This window comes from Saccopteryx bilineata, chromosome X (assembly GCF_036850765.1).
Source record: "Saccopteryx bilineata isolate mSacBil1 chromosome X, mSacBil1_pri_phased_curated, whole genome shotgun sequence".
Classification (NCBI taxonomy): domain Eukaryota; kingdom Metazoa; phylum Chordata; class Mammalia; order Chiroptera; family Emballonuridae; genus Saccopteryx; species Saccopteryx bilineata.
Window position 1 is genome coordinate 95,422,460 of NC_089502.1, and position 11,505 is coordinate 95,433,964.

The 11,505-nt window shown below is 37.2% G+C and overlaps 1 pseudogene; it reads right to left on the reverse strand.

Annotated features, from left to right (window-relative positions):
* Nucleotides 1-9,455: 9,455 nt before the first annotated feature.
* Nucleotides 9,456-10,980, reverse strand: LOC136317240 (stress-induced-phosphoprotein 1 pseudogene; annotated as a pseudogene).
* Between the last annotated feature and the right edge of the window lie 525 nt (nucleotides 10,981-11,505).

Sequence of the window (11,505 nt, forward strand, 5' to 3'; positions counted from 1 at the left end):
ACCCTTACTTTCTGGACAATTGCCCCTGAGGCAGAAGAATTCCAGAAAGCTGAAATTGTAAAACCGTAAAAGGGAACATACCAGAACCTTTTGACTCAGTACCCCCTCAGACTCTCCCAAACCCTATAAAATTCATCACTAGTCTGTAACTGGTGCCCTTTTCCCCGAGAAGTGCCCGGCAGGGTTCTTTTCTTCCTTTCAATAAAGCCTGTTACTCTAGTCTTTTCCGACTCCCATGGATTCCAACAATAGGTAGTAAGTATACATTAAAATTCCTGAGACAATATCAATTTCACAGTTTCATTTTTTTCTATACAATGATTTGTAACATAAATTACTAAAAGCTATTTTTAAGACTATTTTTAAATATATTCACAGAGCATAAATGATCTTTTGCCAAACCATTTGTCCGGATAGTGTTTGAAAAAATATGGTCAATAAACTCATAGACCACAGGACCAAAATCTCCTGCCTTTGATGGTTCACTTCCTGTGCTATATCATGAGTAAAGGGAATAAGCCTTAGTGACTCTTTCATACCCCATCAGGTACTAAGAGAAAGAAGAGTATATTAAACTGGATTTGGTAGCCAGCTACTGTTATACTAACCTCAAGTTTTTGCTATGGTAGCTTGGACCATAGATAATGCTTCCCAGAGACTCTAGATGAGGTGACAGCTCAAAAGTGTCAGTTAGAAGCAAAATACAAACATTACTAAATGATACACAATTCCAGAGCTCACCATTTACCCTGTTGTATTCTAATGGGTATCTTTCACATAGAATACAATATAAGGGTGTCCCCTGAGATTGTGCAGCATGGCAGCCTGGATTCCAGTGAATGTTATGTGTGTGCATGTTCCCTTACCCAGTTTGCCTTCCTCACTGCAGAAGGAAAATAAAAGCTAATAGCACACTCCACCCCAATCTGCCCCTTTAAGTTTTCTTATATACTTTATTCTGAAAAAGAGGATAAATAATATGTGCAGTGATTATTTTATGAGATATAAAGACATATTCTCAATTATCTAACATGAAAGGCTCAAAACAGATCTGGCTTTCTTATTTTTTCAAAACAGAGAGAATTCTTTTGGCATAAACTTTTCTTAAACGTTCCTATTTTCTTTTCTCAAAAACTGTCTCTCTTCCTCCACCAAATCAAATAAGCAAATAAACTTGTTTATAACCTTACTCATTATGCCACATCAATATTTATGAGCAGGACAACATTGGGGAATATAATGAAAGAAGATAATTTGAAACTACCCCCCAAAAAAATGACTTTAAACATAAAAATGTTAAAAAAAAATCCTTGGCTTTGTTCTTAATGTGAACATTTTGTATTATGCATGGGAATTCCTTTGGGTGGTTTAGACAATGCATAACAATGCTGAATCATAAGCCTGGACTACACCCAAATAAACTCAGAGGCAATGTGTTCACACTATGGAATCTTCTAACTTTAAGGGTCTTGGAAGACCTTGCTTATCCATCCTAATCCCTTCTGTTCTAGCTTTCCCATTTCTTTTTATACTGTCCTCAACAGGAAAGGAAAAACCTCTCACCATTAAAACCCTTTGCTATATAGGGAGTTAGTCCTTCCTCTTGAATACAGATCATTAGATTCTCAAACATTCACCAAAAGAGAAAACCCTGCCACTCATATGTTTGGGTTTTCTTTTATTGGCTGTCATGCCATTCCCTGAATTAACTGGGAGATCAAAGCAGTAGGAGGAAAGTACGGGCTTTTGTTTGTGTAAAAGAATTGGAATAAGACAATATGAAGAAGTGGAGAAAAGTGGAACTGTTGACACTTAAATAACAAAAGCCTTTATCCCAGACTTTCATCTTCTGTACTAAACATACTTCTCCAGTATTGAGACCAATGAAAGTGCTCGATAATAACCACAATTCCTTTTAACTCTTTAATACTCTTTACAGAATCCCTACCAGGGACAAAACAGTTAAATCTTCAGAGTGACTTTGCAAGATAGGTATTATTGTTACTATTTTATTGAAAATAAAACCAATTTTCAGAGAGATGAGGGCACAGAGTTAGAAGGCAACAGTATTGGGATTAGATCACAAGTTTGCTAACCTGAAAGCGCACAGCAGGCTGCCTCTGCTTACGCAAACCACACTACACTACAGCTTAAACCACATCTCACCTAAAGCATTGGTCAAGTTCAGACTCAGAAGCAGGATTTCCCTATGGGTCCCAAGTATTTTTCTCCCATCTGAATATTCCATACTTTGTCAACTTTTTAAAAAATGAGACACCAGTCCTTTCATCTTGTTATATTCTAACATAGACTAACCCTTCCTAACCCTTCCCTTTGCCCATGATCCTCCCCACTATCTACTTTTTAGCACTCCCTGGCACCCAGAACAAGTGGACGGGCCATGGGGTTGGTGATAACATGGCTGTTGAGATGGAAACATAAATTTTAAGCAAACATATGTCCCTGTTCCTCTAGAAACAAACAAATTTTAAAAGATTATGTGTACACTACAATAAATATACCATCACCAGAATAAGATACTGCATATATTCATTATTTCACTTATATTTAGTGAGCAATAAGAAAAAGATTTTCTCTAGCACGTTCTTACATTGTTAGGACAAGTCTAAATTGATATAAACTCTGTGGAGGACAATAGAGCAATAGCTATGAAATCCATAAAAATTACATGTACACAAGCCATTTGTCTTAGATGAACTTCCCTAGAAACAGGCTGAGATAGGGACTCTTGTGCAGGTGACTTATAGAGAGAATGTTCTCAGGAGAAACCTGCAGGGGAGTGAGGAAAGCAGGGTGGCAGGGAAAGGAGCTAGAACAAGATGTGGCTTCAAGTCAGTCTAGCCTTGGCCTGATCTCACAAGAAACTTTTGAGTGAAAATTGCACCCCAGAATTTGTCCTGCCCAGAGAAAAACAGAATGGGTTATTATTCACATGTCTGTCAGTCATTGGCCAAAGGCTGTTCCCAGAAGGATATGTAACTTCCAAGACATCTGTGGGCAAGGCAGCAACTGTCAGTCAACAGTAGTTACCCAGAAAAGAAAGCAGGTGTGAGCTTTTAGCATCCAATATCTGCAGCAGCTAGGGAATGGGTATGCCAGTCCCATAAGAGATCTGGGCCAGACATCAACAACATCTGCCATCAGTTGACCCAGTCATTCCATATCTAGTAGTTTATCCTTAGATGCATTGGCACACATGTAAAATGATGCATGTCCAAGTTTGTGGATTGCAACACTGTTTATAATGAGTAAAGACCCATCAATAAGCTACTAATTACATGATGGTATATACATACGACAGAATATTAGAAGGATGTGGGGAAGATCAGAGTAAGTAAACCTTCCATGTATGGATATGGAATGACTTTAAATATGTATTTTTATTTGTAAAAAAGCAAGGTGCAGAATACAATATGCATAGGATGCTACTATATATCTTCTCTTTAAAAACATATATATGTATTTGTTAAATAATGCTTAAGTCAACCTGGGAAGGATAGACAAGAAACTGGAAACTCTGCAGTTGAAAAACAAATTGAGAGAAAGAGTTTTATTTTTTTAAAAAAAATGTGTTACCCAAATACAGAAAAGATGAGAGAATTTATCAACAGAAAGCCCCCACTCCAGGAAATACTAAGGGGGGTTTTCCAACCAGATTCAAAGAACAAAAGAAAACAACACCACAAGTAACAGCTCCACCAAGAACACAATAAAACCAAACTTAAACTGTGACAACAAAGGAAAAAAAGGGGGGAGAAGATGGAGAGTAACAGTAGTGAAGGATGATGAAGTGCAGAAATACTTACAAGATGGGGTACTACAATGAATATGGTAGGTACCCTTTTCATTACTTAATGGTAACCACCCTTAAAAAAACCACCACAAAAACACTTGACTTAAAAAAGATAGCAACAGAGGAAAGAAGTATGGAACACAAACAAACAAAAACAAATGATAGAAAAACAAAAGAGAAGAATCAAACTAGATACAAAACTAACAGAAAGCAATTTATAAAATGGCAGTAGGGAACCCACAAGTGTCAATAATTACACTAAATGTAAATGGATTAAACTTACCAATAAAAAGACACAGAGTAGCAGAATGGATTAAAAAAGAAAATCCAACTATATGCTGCCTACAAGAAACACATCTAAGCAACAAGGATAAAAACAAATTCAAAGTGAAAGGCTGGAAAACAATACTCCAAGCAAACAACACCCAAAAAAAAGCAGGCGTAGCAATACTCATATCTAATAATGCTGACTACAAGACAGAAAAAGTACTCAGAGACAAAAATGGTCATTTCATAATGATTAAGGGGAAGTTGAATCAAGAAGACATAACAATCCTTAATATATATGCACCAAACCAAGGAGCACCAAAATATATAAGACAGCTACTTATTGACCTTAAAACAAAAACTAACAAAAATACAATCATACTTGGAGACCTCAATACACCGCTGACGCCTCTAGATCGGTCATCCAAACAGAGAATCAATAAAGATATAGTGGCCTTAAACGAAATACTAGAACACCTGGATATGATAGACATCTACAGGACACTTCATCCTAAAGCGACAGAGTATACATTTTTCTCTAGTGTACATGGAACATTCTCAAGAATTGACCATATGTTGGGCCACAAAGACAATATCAGCAAATTTAGAAAAATTGAAATTGTACCAAGCATATTTTCTGATCATAAAGCCTTGAAACTAGAATTCAACTGCAAAAAAGAGGGGGAAAAACCCACAAAAATGTGGAAACTAAACAACATACTTCTAAAAAATGAATGGGTCAAAGAAGAAATAAGCGCAGAAATCAAAAGATATATACAGACAAACGAAAATGAAAATACGACATATCAGAATCTCTGGGATGCAGCAAAAGCAGTAATAAGAGGAAAGTTCATATCACTTCAGGCCTATATGAACAAACAAGAGAGAGCCGAAGTAAACCACTTAACTTCACACCTCAAGGAACTAGAAAAAGAAGAACAAAGACAACCCAAAACCAGCCGAAGAAAGGAGATAATAAAAATCAGAGCAGAAATAAATGAAATAGAGAACAGAAAAACTATAGAAAAAATCAATAAAACAAGGAGCTGGTTCTTTGAAAAGATCAACAAAATTGACAAACCCTTGGCAAGACTCACCAAGGAAAAAAGACACAGGACTCAAATAAATAAAATCCAAAATGAAAGAGGAGAGATCACCACAGACATCATAGAAATACAAAGAATTATTGTAGAATACTATGAAAAATTATATGCCACCAAATACAACAATCTAGAAGAGATGGATAAATTCCTAGAACAATACAACCTTCCTAGACTGAGTCATGAAGAAGCAGAAAGCCTAAACAGACCAATCAGCAGGGAGGAAATAGAAAAAACTATTAAAAATCTCCCCAAAAATAAAAGTCCAGGCCCAGACGGTTATACTAGTGAATTCTATCAAACATTCAAAGAAGATTTGGTTCCTATTCTACTCAAAGTCTTCCAAAAAATTGAAGAAGAAGCAATACTTCCAAACACATTTTATGAGGCCAACATAACCCTCATACCAAAACCTGGCAAGGATGGCACAAAGAAAGAAAATTACAGACCAATATCGCTAATGAATACAGATGCTAAAATACTAAACAAAATACTGGCAAACCGAATACAACAACATATTAAAAAAATAATACATCATGATCAAGTGGGATTCATCCCAGAATCTCAAGGATGGTTCAACATACGCAAAACGGTTAACGTAATACACCATATCAACAAAACAAAGAACAAAAACCACATGATCTTATCAATAGATGCAGAAAAGGCTTTTGATAAAATACAACACAATTTTATGTTTAAGACTCTCAACAAAATGGGTATAGAAGGAAAATATCTCAACATGATAAAGGCCATATATGATAAACCATCAGCCAACATCCTATTAAACGGCATAAAACTGAGGACTTTCTACCTTAAATCAGGAACAAGACAGGGTTGTCCACTATCTCCACTCTTATTCAACGTGGTGCTAGAAGTTCTGGCCAGAGCAATCAGACAAGACAAAGAAATAAAAGGCATCCATATCGGAAAAGAAGAAGTAAAGCTATCACTTTTTGCTGATGATATGATCCTATACATCGAAAACCCGAAGGACTCCACAAAAAGATTATTAGAAACAATAAACCAATACAGTAAGGTCGCAGGATACAAAATTAACATACAAAAGTCCATAGCCTTTCTATATGCCAACAATGAAATATTAGAAAACGAACTCAAAAAAATAATCCCCTTCACGATTGCAACAAAAAAAATAAAATACCTAGGAATAAACATAACAAAGAACGTAAAGGACCTATATAATGAAAATTACAAAGCATTGTTAAGGGAAATCGAAAAAGATACAATGAGATGGAAAAATATTCCTTGTTCTTGGATAGGAAGAATAAATATAATCAAAATGGCCATATTACCCAAAGCAATATACAAATTTAATGCAATTCCCATCAAAATCCCTATGAGATTTTTTAAAGAAATGGAACAAAAAATCATCAGATTTATATGGAACTATAAAAAACCCCGAATAGCCAAAACAATCCTAAGGAAAAAGAATGAAGCTGGGGGCATTACAATACCTGACTTTAAACTATATTATAGGGCCACGATAATCAAAACAGCATGGTATTGGCAGAAAAGTAGACACTCAGACCAATGGAACAGAATAGAAAGCCCAGAAATAAAACCACATATATATGGTCAAATAATCTTTGATAAAGGGGCCAACAACACACAATGGAGAAAAGAAAGCCTCTTCAACAAATGGTGTTGGGAAAACTGGAAAGCCACATGCAAAAGAATGAAACTCGACTACAGCCTGTCCCCATGTACCAAAATTAATTCAAAATGGATCAAAGACCTAAATATAAGACCTGAAACAATAAAGTACATAGAAGAAGACATAGGTACTAAAATCATGGACCTGGGTTTTAAAGAACATTTTATGAACTTGACTCCAATGGCAAGAGAAGTGAAGGCAAAGATAAATGAATGGGACTACATCAGAATTAAAAGTTTTTGCTCAGCAAGAGAAACTGATATCAAAATAAACAGACAGCCAACTATATGGGAACTGATATTTTCAAACGACAGCTCAGATAAGGGCCTAATATCCAAAATTTACAAAGAACTCATAAAACTCAACAACAAACAAACAAACAATCCAATAAAAAAATGGGAAGAGGACATGAACAGACACTTCTCCCAGGAAGAGATACAAATGGCCAACAGATATATGAAAAGATGCTCAGCTTCATTAGTTATTAGAGAAATGCAAATCAAAACTACAATGAGATACCACCTCACTCCTGTTAGATTAGCTATTATCAACAAGACGGGTAATAGCAAATGTTGGAGAGGCTGTGGAGAAAAAGGAACCCTCATTCACTGTTGGTGGGACTGTAAAGTAGTACAACCATTATGGAGGAAAGTATGGTGGTTCCTCAAAAAACTGCAAATAGAACTACCTTATGACCCAGCAATCCCTCTACTGGGTATATACCCCAAAAACTCAGAAACATTGATACGTGAAGACACATGTAGCCCCATGTTCATTGCAGCACTGTTCACAGTGGCCAAGACATGGAAACAGCCAAAAAGCCCTTCAATAGAAGACTGGATTAAGAAGATGTGGCACATATACACTATGGAATACTACTCAGCCATAAGAAATGATGACATCAGATCATTTACAGCAAAATGGTGGGATCTTGATAATATTATAAGGAGTGAAATAAGTAAATCAGAAAAAAACAAGAATTACATGATTCCATACATTGGTGGAACATAAAAATGAGACTAAGAGACATGGACAAGAGTGTGGTGGTTACCATGGGTGGGGGGGGAGGGAGGACATGGGAGGGAGGGAGGGAGAGAGTTAGGGGGAGGGGGAGGGGCACAGAGAACTAGATAGAGGGTGACGGAGGACAACCTGACTTTGGGCGAGGGGTTTGCAACATAATTTGATGACAAAATAACCTAGACATGTTTTCTTTGAATATATGTACCCTGATTTATTAATGTCATCCCATTACCATTAATAAAAAAAAAAAAAAAAAAAAAAAAAAAAAATGTGTTACCACAGCCTTTGCATTTATTTGACTCATTATTCTCAAGAGATGCAGGATGTTTGCTGTCAGCTGCCCAGCCTCTAGTCTATCTTCTGCTAATAGCTTTCCAGTATTGAGAGTTTTCAATGCCTATCACTTGGTAACTTGTAAATTTTATACTACATAAATGTATTAGCTATTCAAATAAAATGAATAAAGGTAGATGAATTAGTAGGTAGATCAATAGAAAGATAGATAGGTATGTTGATTTGCCTTGAGGCCCAACCAGGATTTTCTGCCACTCTTTGGACCGAAAGAAGCAGAACTAAAAAGACAATTTAAAACCAATTATTTTTCTATTCATAAGTAGTTATTTTTTGATGATTTAGAATGTATTCCCTGCATTTGTGTGTAATTTTTAGTTTAACCAATACCTTCTTATTTTCTGAAATGATATTTTAGATCTTCCACCCTTCCTTATTACTCAAACCTCTCCATGGAAGTTTGATCAGACTTTTTTTTTTAATCTGAGCCAAGCTATAGTCCCAAGCTATAATTTAAAAATGTATTAATTAGGGTACTAATTTTATCAATGAGATGCTAATAGATGTCTCAAAACAAAATGGTTTTGTGGCTGAATAAATTTAGGCTAAATAGATTTCTACACTGCAGGACTTATCAGAGCCTTCATTATTACAATGTGCATTTTTAATCACTTATAATGCACAATTCTCTCTGAAACTATTTGACTCAGAGTTTTGGAGAAGGGCTTAGCTAGACAGTTCCTATTAGGGTTCTCTCAATGAATAGAGTCATCTGAAGGCTCAACTGAGCTGGATATCTAAAATGGTTTACATATATGATTGGCAGAATGGCTGTTGGCTGAGAGTTCAGTTGGGCTGCCAGCTGGAGTAACTACACATGGGCTTAACAGCATGAAGGTCTCAGGGTAATTGGATTTCATATGATGAGGATGTGGAGTTAACAATGTGAAGACAGTTGGGACCTGAGGTTTGGAAGAACATCCTCTTCTCCCCATACATGACCACTGCCTCAAAAAACAACCAACTATGGGATAGCAGCTGAAACAGCAACTGGGGGCAGGGGACAGGGGCAGAGGCATGTAACAGGAGAGCAGCACAAAAGATCACCCATGCATGTGCTGGGAGATCCCAAAGACAGCAGATGTAGGTAATGTGGTACAAGTCTCTGTATCATCCACACAGGTCTGTATAAATATAGAGAAGTTTGCTTCTGCTCCATGCTGCTTGCCATGGTCCCAGCTCCTCTTTTCACATGAGGGAGAAGGGAAGGGGGATGATGAGCAAGTCATCACCGAGTTGTGATTAAACCCACATCCATAAGCTTCTGAATCTTCTGTGCTATTACAGGATTCTTTAAGTGTTCACTGAGTCCCTGAAGGTCCTTCTGAATCTGTTCCAGGAGGAGCCACATGGCCGGGTCACTCATGATCTGCTGCACCTCAGAGTTGGCCAGGGCCTGTCGCTTGACATTTTCAGGGCTGTCATGTCTGTTGTATTGGGCCATTATACAGCATTAGTAATCATCTGCTGCCTCCTTACAGTTGGAGTCCAGTCCTAGTGCCTTCTGGTAGACATTCATAGCTTTTGTGTAGCTCCTCATTGCTTCTAAGGCAGCTGCTTTCATGTATAATCCTTGATGAAGGTTGGCTCTAGCTGGATACATTCCTCACAGTTTTTGAGTGGCAGCTGAAACTCCAGGAGTTTGGTGTAGCAGGCAGCTTGGTGGTTGTACAACTTGACATCTCTTGAGTTCCATTTGATGGCTTCTGTATAATGTTTTTTAGCTTGAGGATAGTCTTCTTTCTGGAAACATTCATTGCCTTTGTTCTTTTCCTACAAGCTAGGTCAGGTTTTATGTAGGCCATATGTTCTTGCACCTTCAAGATTTTCTCTGCCTTTCAGCATTTCTTGAGCACATCTGGTGTTCAGTACTCTGCCATAGATTTGTTGTAGAAATAGGTGGCATCTTTGTATTTTTCTTCTTTGAAGTAGGAATTGGCAGTTCCTATGTAAGCTTTGGCAATCTGTCTGTTGATAGTCTTCCATTTTTTCTCGCCTTTTTTCAATGGCCTTCTCACAAAGCTCCTGGCATTTACTGTAGTCACCCTTCTTGAAGTACACAGCTGCTTGATTGGTAATGTAAGCCATGTTGGTGGGGTGCAGGTCCTTCACTTTGTCTTGTGCTTCAAGGCTGAGTCAGAGTCTTCTTGTAGGCATCATTCCCCAACACTTACTTTCAGTGCCTGCCTCTTAGTCTCTGGATTATTCTCTTCCATTGGCCCTGGCTTGGCTCCAGTTTGACTCCTTTTTGGAAGGAAGTGGTGGTGAAAGTGTTACAAATTCTTCTTCCTCATCTATACCACCCAGATTTAATCCAATGAGAACACTGATAGTAGTCATGATCTAGGAATCTTGCAGTTTCATGCCCAGGTCAGAAGGCTTGCTCTATCAGTTCCCCGTACATAGGATCATTGAGCAGCATCCTGTCCTGGGATCACTCTCCAACTTGGGCATGTTGAAAAAGGTTCATGAATTTCCTCTCCAGTTCATATTCTATAAACCCTCTTTAAGCTGAGGATTATTTGGTTTATGTCTTAAACCCTCCTCATAGGTTCATTTGGCTTCTTCAAATCAGTTTAAGACCTCGAGAGCTGCTGCTTTTCATAAATATCACTTGCTCCAGTCAGGCTTTAGAGCCCATGATTCTGAAGATCTAATTTAATTGCTTCAGAGTGGCACTGTAAGGCCACAAGGATGTTGCCTGCACTTAGGGCCTCATTGCCCTACTCTTTTAGTTCATTTACCTGCTCCATGGCCCCACATGAAATCCGGTTGAATTGACTCCATCTGTTACGAGTTCCCAACTGCATTCCCTGACTTTTATTTTAATTAACAAATAAAACTGATCTCAAGGTTAATTACAGTGTATAAGAAAGAGCTGTCAGGTATGCTATGTCAGTCTACTTGATAATCATACCATTTATAGAAACTGTGAAAAAAAACTGTAACATTTCTGTTACAATTAATTTCACTGTGTTTATGTGTATTAAGCTGTGCATCTACGGTTCACTTTGACAAAGAGAACCAAAAACCCTTTAATTTTAGTATAGAAATTTTGACTTATTTGTTTTAGACCATCAATATTACTTTAATCCATCAATATATTTGTCTATGGAAGTAAAGTTGAACATGTAAATTTTTTAAATGCTGACTTCCTTTACCATCCAACTAAAGGAAGAAAATACCAGGACTTTATTTCATTAGAACAATGAATCAAAACTGAGGACCCACACACACACTTAAGTACAATATGAAGTTTTCTGTCAGCAAGTCTGAGG